Source organism: Dendrobates tinctorius, unplaced genomic scaffold, assembly GCF_039654945.1.
Source record: "Dendrobates tinctorius isolate UK_male_01 unplaced genomic scaffold, ASM3965494v1 ptg000754l, whole genome shotgun sequence".
Taxonomy (NCBI): domain Eukaryota; kingdom Metazoa; phylum Chordata; class Amphibia; order Anura; family Dendrobatidae; genus Dendrobates; species Dendrobates tinctorius.
The window spans coordinates 1-15,756 of NW_027362394.1; the positions used below are offsets into that span (position 1 = coordinate 1).

The following is a 15,756-nucleotide window of genomic DNA, read 5'->3' on the forward strand; positions in this document are numbered from 1 at the left end:
TATCTGATACGTCCCCTATCTGGGGACCATATATTAAATGGATTTTTAGAACAGGGAGATGGAAAAAGAGCTTGCTCACTTCACTCCACGTATCAGCCCAGTATGGCAGTTTCTCTGGGAATGGTGCACTCACTCTCTTAAGCGGTTTCCAAAGACAGATTGAATTGAAATCGGGATAAGCAAGTAGTGTTTTCAAAGCATGATTTGAATGCTTTTTTCCAATGTCGCCGCTCTGCAATTAGTTTTTCTTGGTCCAAGTTGCACATTTCCAATTCCTTAGCCTTGATTTAACTTGACCAACTCTTCTACTACTACTACTACTACTACTACTACTACTACTACTACTCTTATTCACCGCTATATGGGAGGCATTGCACTGTATTCAATGTGTCCGTAAAATAACGATCTATCTTGGCCTTTGCTGTTTGGTAGGTATAGGTGTGACAAGCTGCAGTAATGTGTTTGGCTTTGGATAGCTACATTTCTGCACACCCACCTGCTACAAGGCCTGCAGCCCCTTCGCCTCAGAACTTCCCCAGTCTTAATTCAAGCATTCAATTCCTACCACATCCCTCATGCAATGATATGTCGCTTCATTTTTGAAACATTGTCCCCCTCTTGTGGCCTTCCAACTTTGAAATTTACTGTTCAATTTTGAATTAATTCATATATGAATAAAATGGAAAAGCAACGATTTATCTGGCGAGTTATTTGAATGTTCTGCCTACGTCCACCTGTCTGACAGACGGACGGTATTCTAGTGGCTTGTAGCAGCAGCAGCAGCAGCTAGGTGCGCTGCTTGCCTGCAGTAAATAGGATGTGTCCATCCATGGAACACTGTGATAGGAATCATGCCATTCATAGCACACAATGCTTGGATGTGTTCGACCACGTCTCACAATGGGACCACGTGTCACAATGGGCAGCCCACAGTCTGTAGCAGCTGCGCAGTAGTATTCAGCTTCAGTCTGCTGAGTGAGCCTGAGCAGACAGGTGGGCCATGCTCGCCTCCTGGTTACAATATCTGGCACCAGGAGAGTTAGGCCACGTTCACACGCTGCGGATTCCGCTGCGGATTAATCCGCACGGATTTAGCAAAAACCGCAGATAATCCGCAGGTCCAAAGACCTGCGGATTATCTGCGGTTTTGCCTGCGGTTTGGTCCTGCGGATTCACTATCTCCACAATGGTGGAGATAGGAACCCGCAGTGTTTTCCACAGAAAGAATTGACATGCAATTCTTTCTGCGGTCAAAACCGCAGCAAATCCGCGCGGTTTTTTCCGCAGCGTCGGCACAGCGTTTTTTTTTACCCATTCAAATGAATGGTACTGTACACCGCAGCTAAAAACTGCTGCGTGTCTGTAGCGGCCAATCCGCAGCGTGTGCACACAGCCTTAAAGCAAGACCTTTCATTTAGGGAGGGTAGTAGAGGGGGCGGTGTAGGAGCAGTGCTCTCTGGCCTCTTTCCTAGTACTGAAGCGCGTTTGACCGTGAGGGGAGGGTGGCCTAACAAAAAAGGGGTTGGCCTATGCAAATTAAAAGCGCGTGGAGTGGAATCCTGGGGAAAAAAAAAAAAAAAAAAATCAGCCGCCTGCGCTTTTGTTATGCGCCCAGACTTGGTTTGAATGTCTTCCTCAGGGTGGTGTCTGTGTCATTCTCCACAATGGGTGCCTGTCTTAAGCCCTGTGGCCTTGCAAGCGGCAAACCATTTCTGGTTATCGCTTCTCGGCCTTTTGGCTAAGATCAAGTGTAGTATCTGTTCTTATCAGTTTAATATCTGATACGTCCCCTATCTGGGGACCATATATTAAATGGATTTTTAGAACAGGGAGATGGAAAAAGAGCTTGCTCACTTCACTCCACGTATCAGCCCAGTATGGCAGTTTCTCTGGGAATGGTGCACTCACTCTCTTAAGCGGTTTCCAAAGACAGATTGAATTGAAATCGGGATAAGCAAGTAGTGTTTTCAAGCATGATTTGAATGCTTTTTTCCAATGTCGCCGCTCTGCAATTAGTTTTTCTTGGTCCAAGTTGCACATTTCCAATTCCTTAGCCTTGATTTAACTTGACCAACTCTTCTACTACTACTACTACTACTACTACTACTACTACTACTACTACTACTCTTATTCACCGCTATATGGGAGGCATTGCACTGTATTCAATGTGTCCGTAAAATAACGATCTATCTTGGCCTTTGCTGTTTGGTAGGTATAGGTGTGACAAGCTGCAGTAATGTGTTTGGCTTTGGATAGCTACATTTCTGCACACCCACCTGCTACAAGGCTGCAGCCCCTTCGCCTCAGAACTTCCCCAGTCTTAATTCAAGCATTCAATTCCTACCACATCCCTCATGCAATGATATGTCGCTTCATTTTTGAAACATTGTCCCCCTCTTGTGGCCTTCCAACTTTGAAATTTACTGTTCAATTTTGAATTAATTCATATATGAATAAAATGGAAAAGCAACGATTTATCTGGCGAGTTATTTGAATGTTCTGCCTACGTCCACCTGTCTGACAGACGGACGGTATTCTAGTGGCTTGTAGCAGCAGCAGCAGCAGCTAGGTGCGCTGCTTGCCTGCAGTAAATAGGATGTGTCCATCCATGGAACACTGTGATAGGAATCATGCCATTCATAGCACACAATGCTTGGATGTGTTCGACCACGTCTCACAATGGGACCACGTGTCACAATGGGCAGCCCACAGTCTGTAGCAGCTGCGCAGTAGTATTCAGCTTCAGTCTGCTGAGTGAGCCTGAGCAGACAGGTGGGCCATGCTCGCCTCCTGGTTACAATATCTGGCACCAGGAGAGTTAGGCCACGTTCACACGCTGCGGATTCCCGCTGCGGATTAATCCGCACGGATTTAGCAAAAACCGCAGATAATCCGCAGGTCCAAAGACCTGCGGATTATCTGCGGTTTTGCCTGCGGTTTGGTCCTGCGGATTCACTATCTCCACAATGGTGGAGATAGGAACCCGCAGTGTTTTCCACAGAAAAGAATTGACATGCAATTCTTTCTGCGGATTCAAAAACGCAGCAAATCCGCGCGGTTTTTTTCCGCAGCGTCGGCACAGCGTTTTTTTTTTACCCATTCAAATGAATGGTACTGTACACCGCAGCTAAAACTGCTGCGTGTCTGTAGCGGCCAATCCGCAGCGTGTGCACACAGCCTTAAAGCAAGACCTTTCATTTAGGGAGGGTAGTAGAGGGGGCGGTGTAGGAGCAGTGCTCCTCTGGCCTCTTTCCTAGTACTGAAGCGCGTTTGACCGTGAGGGGAGGGTGGCCTAACAAAAAAGGGGTTGGCCTATGCAAATTAAAAGCGCGTGGAGTGGAATCCTGGGGAAAAAAAAAAAAAAAAAAATCAGCCGCCTGCGCTTTTGTTATGCGCCCAGACTTGGTTTGAATGTCTTCCTCAGGGTGGTGTCTGTGTCATTCTCCACAATGGGTGCCTGTCTTAAGCCCTGTGGCCTTGCAAGCGGCAAACCATTTCTGGTTATCGCTTCTCGGCCTTTTGGCTAAGATCAAGTGTAGTATCTGTTCTTATCAGTTTAATATCTGATACGTCCCCTATCTGGGGACCATATATTAAATGGATTTTTAGAACAGGGAGATGGAAAAAGAGCTTGCTCACTTCACTCCACGTATCAGCCCAGTATGGCAGTTTCTCTGGGAATGGTGCACTCACTCTCTTAAGCGGTTTCCAAAGACAGATTGAATTGAAATCGGGATAAGCAAGTAGTGTTTTCAAAGCATGATTTGAATGCTTTTTTCCAATGTCGCCGCTCTGCAATTAGTTTTTCTTGGTCCAAGTTGCACATTTCCAATTCCTTAGCCTTGATTTAACTTGACCAACTCTTCTACTACTACTACTACTACTACTACTACTACTACTACTACTACTACTCTTATTCACCGCTATATGGGAGGCATTGCACTGTATTCAATGTGTCCGTAAAATAACGATCTATCTTGGCCTTTGCTGTTTGGTAGGTATAGGTGTGACAAGCTGCAGTAATGTGTTTGGCTTTGGATAGCTACATTTCTGCACACCCACCTGCTACAAGGCCTGCAGCCCCTTCGCCTCAGAACTTCCCCAGTCTTAATTCAAGCATTCAATTCCTACCACATCCCTCATGCAATGATATGTCGCTTCATTTTTGAAACATTGTCCCCCTCTTGTGGCCTTCCAACTTTGAAATTTACTGTTCAATTTTGAATTAATTCATATATGAATAAAATGGAAAAGCAACGATTTATCTGGCGAGTTATTTGAATGTTCTGCCTACGTCCACCTGTCTGACAGACGGACGGTATTCTAGTGGCTTGTAGCAGCAGCAGCAGCAGCTAGGTGCGCTGCTTGCCTGCAGTAAATAGGATGTGTCCATCCATGGAACACTGTGATAGGAATCATGCCATTCATAGCACACAATGCTTGGATGTGTTCGACCACGTCTCACAATGGGACCACGTGTCACAATGGGCAGCCCACAGTCTGTAGCAGCTGCGCAGTAGTATTCAGCTTCAGTCTGCTGAGTGAGCCTGAGCAGACAGGTGGGCCATGCTCGCCTCCTGGTTACAATATCTGGCACCAGGAGAGTTAGGCCACGTTCACACGCTGCGGATTCCGCTGCGGATTAATCCGCACGGATTTAGCAAAAACCGCAGATAATCCGCAGGTCCAAAGACCTGCGGATTATCTGCGGTTTTGCCTGCGGTTTGGTCCTGCGGATTCACTATCTCCACAATGGTGGAGATAGGAACCCGCAGTGTTTTCCACAGAAAGAATTGACATGCAATTCTTTCTGCGGATTCAAAACCGCAGCAAATCCGCGCGGTTTTTTCCGCAGCGTCGGCACAGCGTTTTTTTTTACCCATTCAAATGAATGGTACTGTACACCGCAGCTAAAACTGCTGCGTGTCTGTAGCGGCCAATCCGCAGCGTGTGCACACAGCCTTAAAGCAAGACCTTTCATTTAGGGAGGGTAGTAGAGGGGGCGGTGTAGGAGCAGTGCTCCTCTGGCCTCTTTCCTAGTACTGAAGCGCGTTTGACCGTGAGGGGAGGGTGGCCTAACAAAAAAGGGGTTGGCCTATGCAAATTAAAAGCGCGTGGAGTGGAATCCTGGGGAAAAAAAAAAAAAAAAAAATCAGCCGCCTGCGCTTTTGTTATGCGCCCAGACTTGGTTTGAATGTCTTCCTCAGGGTGGTGTCTGTGTCATTCTCCACAATGGGTGCCTGTCTTAAGCCCTGTGGCCTTGCAAGCGGCAAACCATTTCTGGTTATCGCTTCTCGGCCTTTTGGCTAAGATCAAGTGTAGTATCTGTTCTTATCAGTTTAATATCTGATACGTCCCCTATCTGGGGACCATATATTAAATGGATTTTTAGAACAGGGAGATGGAAAAAGAGCTTGCTCACTTCACTCCACGTATCAGCCCAGTATGGCAGTTTCTCTGGGAATGGTGCACTCACTCTCTTAAGCGGTTTCCAAAGACAGATTGAATTGAAATCGGGATAAGCAAGTAGTGTTTTCAAAGCATGATTTGAATGCTTTTTTCCAATGTCGCCGCTCTGCAATTAGTTTTTCTTGGTCCAAGTTGCACATTTCCAATTCCTTAGCCTTGATTTAACTTGACCAACTCTTCTACTACTACTACTACTACTACTACTACTACTACTACTACTACTACTACTCTTATTCACCGCTATATGGGAGGCATTGCACTGTATTCAATGTGTCCGTAAAATAACGATCTATCTTGGCCTTTGCTGTTTGGTAGGTATAGGTGTGACAAGCTGCAGTAATGTGTTTGGCTTTGGATAGCTACATTTCTGCACACCCACCTGCTACAAGGCCTGCAGCCCCTTCGCCTCAGAACTTCCCCAGTCTTAATTCAAGCATTCAATTCCTACCACATCCCTCATGCAATGATATGTCGCTTCATTTTTGAAACATTGTCCCCCTCTTGTGGCCTTCCAACTTTGAAATTTACTGTTCAATTTTGAATTAATTCATATATGAATAAAATGGAAAAGCAACGATTTATCTGGCGAGTTATTTGAATGTTCTGCCTACGTCCACCTGTCTGACAGACGGACGGTATTCTAGTGGCTTGTAGCAGCAGCAGCAGCAGCTAGGTGCGCTGCTTGCCTGCAGTAAATAGGATGTGTCCATCCATGGAACACTGTGATAGGAATCATGCCATTCATAGCACACAATGCTTGGATGTGTTCGACCACGTCTCACAATGGGACCACGTGTCACAATGGGCAGCCCACAGTCTGTAGCAGCTGCGCAGTAGTATTCAGCTTCAGTCTGCTGAGTGAGCCTGAGCAGACAGGTGGGCCATGCTCGCCTCCTGGTTACAATATCTGGCACCAGGAGAGTTAGGCCACGTTCACACGCTGCGGATTCCGCTGCGGATTAATCCGCACGGATTTAGCAAAAACCGCAGATAATCCGCAGGTCCAAAGACCTGCGGATTATCTGCGGTTTTGCCTGCGGTTTGGTCCTGCGGATTCACTATCTCCACAATGGTGGAGATAGGAACCCGCAGTGTTTTCCACAGAAAGAATTGACATGCAATTCTTTCTGCGGATTCAAAACCGCAGCAAATCCGCGCGGTTTTTTCCGCAGCGTCGGCACAGCGTTTTTTTTTACCCATTCAAATGAATGGTACTGTACACCGCAGCTAAAACTGCTGCGTGTCTGTAGCGGCCAATCCGCAGCGTGTGCACACAGCCTTAAAGCAAGACCTTTCATTTAGGGAGGGTAGTAGAGGGGGCGGTGTAGGAGCAGTGCTCCTCTGGCCTCTTTCCTAGTACTGAAGCGCGTTTGACCGTGAGGGGAGGGTGGCCTAACAAAAAAGGGGTTGGCCTATGCAAATTAAAAGCGCGTGGAGTGGAATCCTGGGGAAAAAAAAAAAAAAAAAAATCAGCCGCCTGCGCTTTTGTTATGCGCCCAGACTTGGTTTGAATGTCTTCCTCAGGGTGGTGTCTGTGTCATTCTCCACAATGGGTGCCTGTCTTAAGCCCTGTGGCCTTGCAAGCGGCAAACCATTTCTGGTTATCGCTTCTCGGCCTTTTGGCTAAGATCAAGTGTAGTATCTGTTCTTATCAGTTTAATATCTGATACGTCCCCTATCTGGGGACCATATATTAAATGGATTTTTAGAACAGGGAGATGGAAAAAGAGCTTGCTCACTTCACTCCACGTATCAGCCCAGTATGGCAGTTTCTCTGGGAATGGTGCACTCACTCTCTTAAGCGGTTTCCAAAGACAGATTGAATTGAAATCGGGATAAGCAAGTAGTGTTTTCAAAGCATGATTTGAATGCTTTTTTCCAATGTCGCCGCTCTGCAATTAGTTTTTCTTGGTCCAAGTTGCACATTTCCAATTCCTTAGCCTTGATTTAACTTGACCAACTCTTCTACTACTACTACTACTACTACTACTACTACTACTACTACTACTACTACTCTTATTCACCGCTATATGGGAGGCATTGCACTGTATTCAATGTGTCCGTAAAATAACGATCTATCTTGGCCTTTGCTGTTTGGTAGGTATAGGTGTGACAAGCTGCAGTAATGTGTTTGGCTTTGGATAGCTACATTTCTGCACACCCACCTGCTACAAGGCCTGCAGCCCCTTCGCCTCAGAACTTCCCCAGTCTTAATTCAAGCATTCAATTCCTACCACATCCCTCATGCAATGATATGTCGCTTCATTTTTGAAACATTGTCCCCCTCTTGTGGCCTTCCAACTTTGAAATTTACTGTTCAATTTTGAATTAATTCATATATGAATAAAATGGAAAAGCAACGATTTATCTGGCGAGTTATTTGAATGTTCTGCCTACGTCCACCTGTCTGACAGACGGACGGTATTCTAGTGGCTTGTAGCAGCAGCAGCAGCAGCTAGGTGCGCTGCTTGCCTGCAGTAAATAGGATGTGTCCATCCATGGAACACTGTGATAGGAATCATGCCATTCATAGCACACAATGCTTGGATGTGTTCGACCACGTCTCACAATGGGACCACGTGTCACAATGGGCAGCCCACAGTCTGTAGCAGCTGCGCAGTAGTATTCAGCTTCAGTCTGCTGAGTGAGCCTGAGCAGACAGGTGGGCCATGCTCGCCTCCTGGTTACAATATCTGGCACCAGGAGAGTTAGGCCACGTTCACACGCTGCGGATTCCGCTGCGGATTAATCCGCACGGATTTAGCAAAAACCGCAGATAATCCGCAGGTCCAAAGACCTGCGGATTATCTGCGGTTTTGCCTGCGGTTTGGTCCTGCGGATTCACTATCTCCACAATGGTGGAGATAGGAACCCGCAGTGTTTTCCACAGAAAGAATTGACATGCAATTCTTTCTGCGGATTCAAAACCGCAGCAAATCCGCGCGGTTTTTTCCGCAGCGTCGGCACAGCGTTTTTTTTTACCCATTCAAATGAATGGTACTGTACACCGCAGCTAAAACTGCTGCGTGTCTGTAGCGGCCAATCCGCAGCGTGTGCACACAGCCTTAAAGCAAGACCTTTCATTTAGGGAGGGTAGTAGAGGGGGCGGTGTAGGAGCAGTGCTCCTCTGGCCTCTTTCCTAGTACTGAAGCGCGTTTGACCGTGAGGGGAGGGTGGCCTAACAAAAAAGGGGTTGGCCTATGCAAATTAAAAGCGCGTGGAGTGGAATCCTGGGGAAAAAAAAAAAAAAAAAAATCAGCCGCCTGCGCTTTTGTTATGCGCCCAGACTTGGTTTGAATGTCTTCCTCAGGGTGGTGTCTGTGTCATTCTCCACAATGGGTGCCTGTCTTAAGCCCTGTGGCCTTGCAAGCGGCAAACCATTTCTGGTTATCGCTTCTCGGCCTTTTGGCTAAGATCAAGTGTAGTATCTGTTCTTATCAGTTTAATATCTGATACGTCCCCTATCTGGGGACCATATATTAAATGGATTTTTAGAACAGGGAGATGGAAAAAGAGCTTGCTCACTTCACTCCACGTATCAGCCCAGTATGGCAGTTTCTCTGGGAATGGTGCACTCACTCTCTTAAGCGGTTTCCAAAGACAGATTGAATTGAAATCGGGATAAGCAAGTAGTGTTTTCAAAGCATGATTTGAATGCTTTTTTCCAATGTCGCCGCTCTGCAATTAGTTTTTCTTGGTCCAAGTTGCACATTTCCAATTCCTTAGCCTTGATTTAACTTGACCAACTCTTCTACTACTACTACTACTACTACTACTACTACTACTACTACTACTACTACTACTCTTATTCACCGCTATATGGGAGGCATTGCACTGTATTCAATGTGTCCGTAAAATAACGATCTATCTTGGCCTTTGCTGTTTGGTAGGTATAGGTGTGACAAGCTGCAGTAATGTGTTTGGCTTTGGATAGCTACATTTCTGCACACCCACCTGCTACAAGGCCTGCAGCCCCTTCGCCTCAGAACTTCCCCAGTCTTAATTCAAGCATTCAATTCCTACCACATCCCTCATGCAATGATATGTCGCTTCATTTTTGAAACATTGTCCCCCTCTTGTGGCCTTCCAACTTTGAAATTTACTGTTCAATTTTGAATTAATTCATATATGAATAAAATGGAAAAGCAACGATTTATCTGGCGAGTTATTTGAATGTTCTGCCTACGTCCACCTGTCTGACAGACGGACGGTATTCTAGTGGCTTGTAGCAGCAGCAGCAGCAGCTAGGTGCGCTGCTTGCCTGCAGTAAATAGGATGTGTCCATCCATGGAACACTGTGATAGGAATCATGCCATTCATAGCACACAATGCTTGGATGTGTTCGACCACGTCTCACAATGGGACCACGTGTCACAATGGGCAGCCCACAGTCTGTAGCAGCTGCGCAGTAGTATTCAGCTTCAGTCTGCTGAGTGAGCCTGAGCAGACAGGTGGGCCATGCTCGCCTCCTGGTTACAATATCTGGCACCAGGAGAGTTAGGCCACGTTCACACGCTGCGGATTCCGCTGCGGATTAATCCGCACGGATTTAGCAAAAACCGCAGATAATCCGCAGGTCCAAAGACCTGCGGATTATCTGCGGTTTTGCCTGCGGTTTGGTCCTGCGGATTCACTATCTCCACAATGGTGGAGATAGGAACCCGCAGTGTTTTCCACAGAAAGAATTGACATGCAATTCTTTCTGCGGATTCAAAACCGCAGCAAATCCGCGCGGTTTTTTCCGCAGCGTCGGCACAGCGTTTTTTTTTACCCATTCAAATGAATGGTACTGTACACCGCAGCTAAAACTGCTGCGTGTCTGTAGCGGCCAATCCGCAGCGTGTGCACACAGCCTTAAAGCAAGACCTTTCATTTAGGGAGGGTAGTAGAGGGGGCGGTGTAGGAGCAGTGCTCCTCTGGCCTCTTTCCTAGTACTGAAGCGCGTTTGACCGTGAGGGGAGGGTGGCCTAACAAAAAAGGGGTTGGCCTATGCAAATTAAAAGCGCGTGGAGTGGAATCCTGGGGAAAAAAAAAAAAAAAAAAATCAGCCGCCTGCGCTTTTGTTATGCGCCCAGACTTGGTTTGAATGTCTTCCTCAGGGTGGTGTCTGTGTCATTCTCCACAATGGGTGCCTGTCTTAAGCCCTGTGGCCTTGCAAGCGGCAAACCATTTCTGGTTATCGCTTCTCGGCCTTTTGGCTAAGATCAAGTGTAGTATCTGTTCTTATCAGTTTAATATCTGATACGTCCCCTATCTGGGGACCATATATTAAATGGATTTTTAGAACAGGGAGATGGAAAAAGAGCTTGCTCACTTCACTCCACGTATCAGCCCAGTATGGCAGTTTCTCTGGGAATGGTGCACTCACTCTCTTAAGCGGTTTCCAAAGACAGATTGAATTGAAATCGGGATAAGCAAGTAGTGTTTTCAAAGCATGATTTGAATGCTTTTTTCCAATGTCGCCGCTCTGCAATTAGTTTTTCTTGGTCCAAGTTGCACATTTCCAATTCCTTAGCCTTGATTTAACTTGACCAACTCTTCTACTACTACTACTACTACTACTACTACTACTACTACTACTACTACTCTTATTCACCGCTATATGGGAGGCATTGCACTGTATTCAATGTGTCCGTAAAATAACGATCTATCTTGGCCTTTGCTGTTTGGTAGGTATAGGTGTGACAAGCTGCAGTAATGTGTTTGGCTTTGGATAGCTACATTTCTGCACACCCACCTGCTACAAGGCCTGCAGCCCCTTCGCCTCAGAACTTCCCCAGTCTTAATTCAAGCATTCAATTCCTACCACATCCCTCATGCAATGATATGTCGCTTCATTTTTGAAACATTGTCCCCCTCTTGTGGCCTTCCAACTTTGAAATTTACTGTTCAATTTTGAATTAATTCATATATGAATAAAATGGAAAAGCAACGATTTATCTGGCGAGTTATTTGAATGTTCTGCCTACGTCCACCTGTCTGACAGACGGACGGTATTCTAGTGGCTTGTAGCAGCAGCAGCAGCAGCTAGGTGCGCTGCTTGCCTGCAGTAAATAGGATGTGTCCATCCATGGAACACTGTGATAGGAATCATGCCATTCATAGCACACAATGCTTGGATGTGTTCGACCACGTCTCACAATGGGACCACGTGTCACAATGGGCAGCCCACAGTCTGTAGCAGCTGCGCAGTAGTATTCAGCTTCAGTCTGCTGAGTGAGCCTGAGCAGACAGGTGGGCCATGCTCGCCTCCTGGTTACAATATCTGGCACCAGGAGAGTTAGGCCACGTTCACACGCTGCGGATTCCGCTGCGGATTAATCCGCACGGATTTAGCAAAAACCGCAGATAATCCGCAGGTCCAAAGACCTGCGGATTATCTGCGGTTTTGCCTGCGGTTTGGTCCTGCGGATTCACTATCTCCACAATGGTGGAGATAGGAACCCGCAGTGTTTTCCACAGAAAGAATTGACATGCAATTCTTTCTGCGGATTCAAAACCGCAGCAAATCCGCGCGGTTTTTTCCGCAGCGTCGGCACAGCGTTTTTTTTTACCCATTCAAATGAATGGTACTGTACACCGCAGCTAAAACTGCTGCGTGTCTGTAGCGGCCAATCCGCAGCGTGTGCACACAGCCTTAAAGCAAGACCTTTCATTTAGGGAGGGTAGTAGAGGGGGCGGTGTAGGAGCAGTGCTCCTCTGGCCTCTTTCCTAGTACTGAAGCGCGTTTGACCGTGAGGGGAGGGTGGCCTAACAAAAAAGGGGTTGGCCTATGCAAATTAAAAGCGCGTGGAGTGGAATCCTGGGGAAAAAAAAAAAAAAAAAAATCAGCCGCCTGCGCTTTTGTTATGCGCCCAGACTTGGTTTGAATGTCTTCCTCAGGGTGGTGTCTGTGTCATTCTCCACAATGGGTGCCTGTCTTAAGCCCTGTGGCCTTGCAAGCGGCAAACCATTTCTGGTTATCGCTTCTCGGCCTTTTGGCTAAGATCAAGTGTAGTATCTGTTCTTATCAGTTTAATATCTGATACGTCCCCTATCTGGGGACCATATATTAAATGGATTTTTAGAACAGGGAGATGGAAAAAGAGCTTGCTCACTTCACTCCACGTATCAGCCCAGTATGGCAGTTTCTCTGGGAATGGTGCACTCACTCTCTTAAGCGGTTTCCAAAGACAGATTGAATTGAAATCGGGATAAGCAAGTAGTGTTTTCAAAGCATGATTTGAATGCTTTTTTCCAATGTCGCCGCTCTGCAATTAGTTTTTCTTGGTCCAAGTTGCACATTTCCAATTCCTTAGCCTTGATTTAACTTGACCAACTCTTCTACTACTACTACTACTACTACTACTACTACTACTACTACTACTACTCTTATTCACCGCTATATGGGAGGCATTGCACTGTATTCAATGTGTCCGTAAAATAACGATCTATCTTGGCCTTTGCTGTTTGGTAGGTATAGGTGTGACAAGCTGCAGTAATGTGTTTGGCTTTGGATAGCTACATTTCTGCACACCCACCTGCTACAAGGCCTGCAGCCCCTTCGCCTCAGAACTTCCCCAGTCTTAATTCAAGCATTCAATTCCTACCACATCCCTCATGCAATGATATGTCGCTTCATTTTTGAAACATTGTCCCCCTCTTGTGGCCTTCCAACTTTGAAATTTACTGTTCAATTTTGAATTAATTCATATATGAATAAAATGGAAAAGCAACGATTTATCTGGCGAGTTATTTGAATGTTCTGCCTACGTCCACCTGTCTGACAGACGGACGGTATTCTAGTGGCTTGTAGCAGCAGCAGCAGCAGCTAGGTGCGCTGCTTGCCTGCAGTAAATAGGATGTGTCCATCCATGGAACACTGTGATAGGAATCATGCCATTCATAGCACACAATGCTTGGATGTGTTCGACCACGTCTCACAATGGGACCACGTGTCACAATGGGCAGCCCACAGTCTGTAGCAGCTGCGCAGTAGTATTCAGCTTCAGTCTGCTGAGTGAGCCTGAGCAGACAGGTGGGCCATGCTCGCCTCCTGGTTACAATATCTGGCACCAGGAGAGTTAGGCCACGTTCACACGCTGCGGATTCCGCTGCGGATTAATCCGCACGGATTTAGCAAAAACCGCAGATAATCCGCAGGTCCAAAGACCTGCGGATTATCTGCGGTTTTGCCTGCGGTTTGGTCCTGCGGATTCACTATCTCCACAATGGTGGAGATAGGAACCCGCAGTGTTTTCCACAGAAAGAATTGACATGCAATTCTTTCTGCGGATTCAAAACCGCAGCAAATCCGCGCGGTTTTTTCCGCAGCGTCGGCACAGCGTTTTTTTTTACCCATTCAAATGAATGGTACTGTACACCGCAGCTAAAACTGCTGCGTGTCTGTAGCGGCCAATCCGCAGCGTGTGCACACAGCCTTAAAGCAAGACCTTTCATTTAGGGAGGGTAGTAGAGGGGGCGGTGTAGGAGCAGTGCTCCTCTGGCCTCTTTCCTAGTACTGAAGCGCGTTTGACCGTGAGGGGAGGGTGGCCTAACAAAAAAGGGGTTGGCCTATGCAAATTAAAAGCGCGTGGAGTGGAATCCTGGGGAAAAAAAAAAAAAAAAAAATCAGCCGCCTGCGCTTTTGTTATGCGCCCAGACTTGGTTTGAATGTCTTCCTCAGGGTGGTGTCTGTGTCATTCTCCACAATGGGTGCCTGTCTTAAGCCCTGTGGCCTTGCAAGCGGCAAACCATTTCTGGTTATCGCTTCTCGGCCTTTTGGCTAAGATCAAGTGTAGTATCTGTTCTTATCAGTTTAATATCTGATACGTCCCCTATCTGGGGACCATATATTAAATGGATTTTTAGAACAGGGAGATGGAAAAAGAGCTTGCTCACTTCACTCCACGTATCAGCCCAGTATGGCAGTTTCTCTGGGAATGGTGCACTCACTCTCTTAAGCGGTTTCCAAAGACAGATTGAATTGAAATCGGGATAAGCAAGTAGTGTTTTCAAAGCATGATTTGAATGCTTTTTTCCAATGTCGCCGCTCTGCAATTAGTTTTTCTTGGTCCAAGTTGCACATTTCCAATTCCTTAGCCTTGATTTAACTTGACCAACTCTTCTACTACTACTACTACTACTACTACTACTACTACTACTACTACTACTACTCTTATTCACCGCTATATGGGAGGCATTGCACTGTATTCAATGTGTCCGTAAAATAACGATCTATCTTGGCCTTTGCTGTTTGGTAGGTATAGGTGTGACAAGCTGCAGTAATGTGTTTGGCTTTGGATAGCTACATTTCTGCACACCCACCTGCTACAAGGCCTGCAGCCCCTTCGCCTCAGAACTTCCCCAGTCTTAATTCAAGCATTCAATTCCTACCACATCCCTCATGCAATGATATGTCGCTTCATTTTTGAAACATTGTCCCCCTCTTGTGGCCTTCCAACTTTGAAATTTACTGTTCAATTTTGAATTAATTCATATATGAATAAAATGGAAAAGCAACGATTTATCTGGCGAGTTATTTGAATGTTCTGCCTACGTCCACCTGTCTGACAGACGGACGGTATTCTAGTGGCTTGTAGCAGCAGCAGCAGCAGCTAGGTGCGCTGCTTGCCTGCAGTAAATAGGATGTGTCCATCCATGGAACACTGTGATAGGAATCATGCCATTCATAGCACACAATGCTTGGATGTGTTCGACCACATCTCACAATGGGACCACGTGTCACAATGGGCAGCCCACAGTCTGTAGCAGCTGCGCAGTAGTATTCAGCTTCAGTCTGCTGAGTGAGCCTGAGCAGACAGGTGGGCCATGCTCGCCTCCTGGTTACAATATCTGGCACCAGGAGAGTTAGGCCACGTTCACACGCTGCGGATTCCGCTGCGGATTAATCCGCACGGATTTAGCAAAAACCGCAGATAATCCGCAGGTCCAAAGACCTGCGGATTATCTGCGGTTTTGCCTGCGGTTTGGTCCTGCGGATTCACTATCTCCACAATGGTGGAGATAGGAACCCGCAGTGTTTTCCACAGAAAGAATTGACATGCAATTCTTTCTGCGGATTCAAAACCGCAGCAAATCCGCGCGGTTTTTTCCGCAGCGTCGGCACAGCGTTTTTTTTTACCCATTCAAATGAATGGTACTGTACACCGCAGCTAAAACTGCTGCGTGTCTGTAGCGGCCAATCCGCAGCGTGTGCACACAGCCTTAAAGCAAGACCTTTCATTTAGGGAGGGTAGTAGAGGGGGCGGTGTAGGAGCAGTGCTCCTCTGGCCTCTTTCCTAGTAC

General features: G+C 46.6%; 8 non-coding genes and 1 pseudogene across 8 annotated transcripts; all 9 read left to right on the top strand.

The window, feature by feature from the left end:
• Nucleotides 1–134, top strand: LOC141080112 (U2 spliceosomal RNA; annotated as a pseudogene; the record flags this gene model as incomplete).
• Nucleotides 135–1,718: 1,584 nt separating this feature from the next.
• Nucleotides 1,719–1,909, top strand: LOC141080098 (U2 spliceosomal RNA). The gene has a single exon (XR_012228694.1). It is a non-coding gene; the product is annotated as a U2 spliceosomal RNA (small nuclear RNA).
• A 1,594-nt stretch (nucleotides 1,910–3,503) lies between these two features.
• LOC141080110 (U2 spliceosomal RNA) lies at nucleotides 3,504–3,694 on the top strand. Its single transcript, XR_012228705.1, has one exon. It is a non-coding gene; the product is annotated as a U2 spliceosomal RNA (small nuclear RNA).
• Nucleotides 3,695–5,286: 1,592 nt separating this feature from the next.
• On the top strand, nucleotides 5,287–5,477 carry LOC141080113 (U2 spliceosomal RNA). The gene has a single exon (XR_012228707.1). It is a non-coding gene; the product is annotated as a U2 spliceosomal RNA (small nuclear RNA).
• Nucleotides 5,478–7,072: 1,595 nt separating this feature from the next.
• LOC141080114 (U2 spliceosomal RNA) lies at nucleotides 7,073–7,263 on the top strand. Its single transcript, XR_012228708.1, has one exon. It is a non-coding gene; the product is annotated as a U2 spliceosomal RNA (small nuclear RNA).
• A 1,595-nt stretch (nucleotides 7,264–8,858) lies between these two features.
• LOC141080115 (U2 spliceosomal RNA) lies at nucleotides 8,859–9,049 on the top strand. Its single transcript, XR_012228709.1, has one exon. It is a non-coding gene; the product is annotated as a U2 spliceosomal RNA (small nuclear RNA).
• Nucleotides 9,050–10,647: 1,598 nt separating this feature from the next.
• Nucleotides 10,648–10,838, top strand: LOC141080099 (U2 spliceosomal RNA). The gene has a single exon (XR_012228695.1). It is a non-coding gene; the product is annotated as a U2 spliceosomal RNA (small nuclear RNA).
• A 1,592-nt stretch (nucleotides 10,839–12,430) lies between these two features.
• Nucleotides 12,431–12,621, top strand: LOC141080100 (U2 spliceosomal RNA). Its single transcript, XR_012228696.1, has one exon. It is a non-coding gene; the product is annotated as a U2 spliceosomal RNA (small nuclear RNA).
• A 1,592-nt stretch (nucleotides 12,622–14,213) lies between these two features.
• On the top strand, nucleotides 14,214–14,404 carry LOC141080102 (U2 spliceosomal RNA). Its single transcript, XR_012228697.1, has one exon. It is a non-coding gene; the product is annotated as a U2 spliceosomal RNA (small nuclear RNA).
• The last annotated feature ends 1,352 nt before the right edge of the window (nucleotides 14,405–15,756 follow it).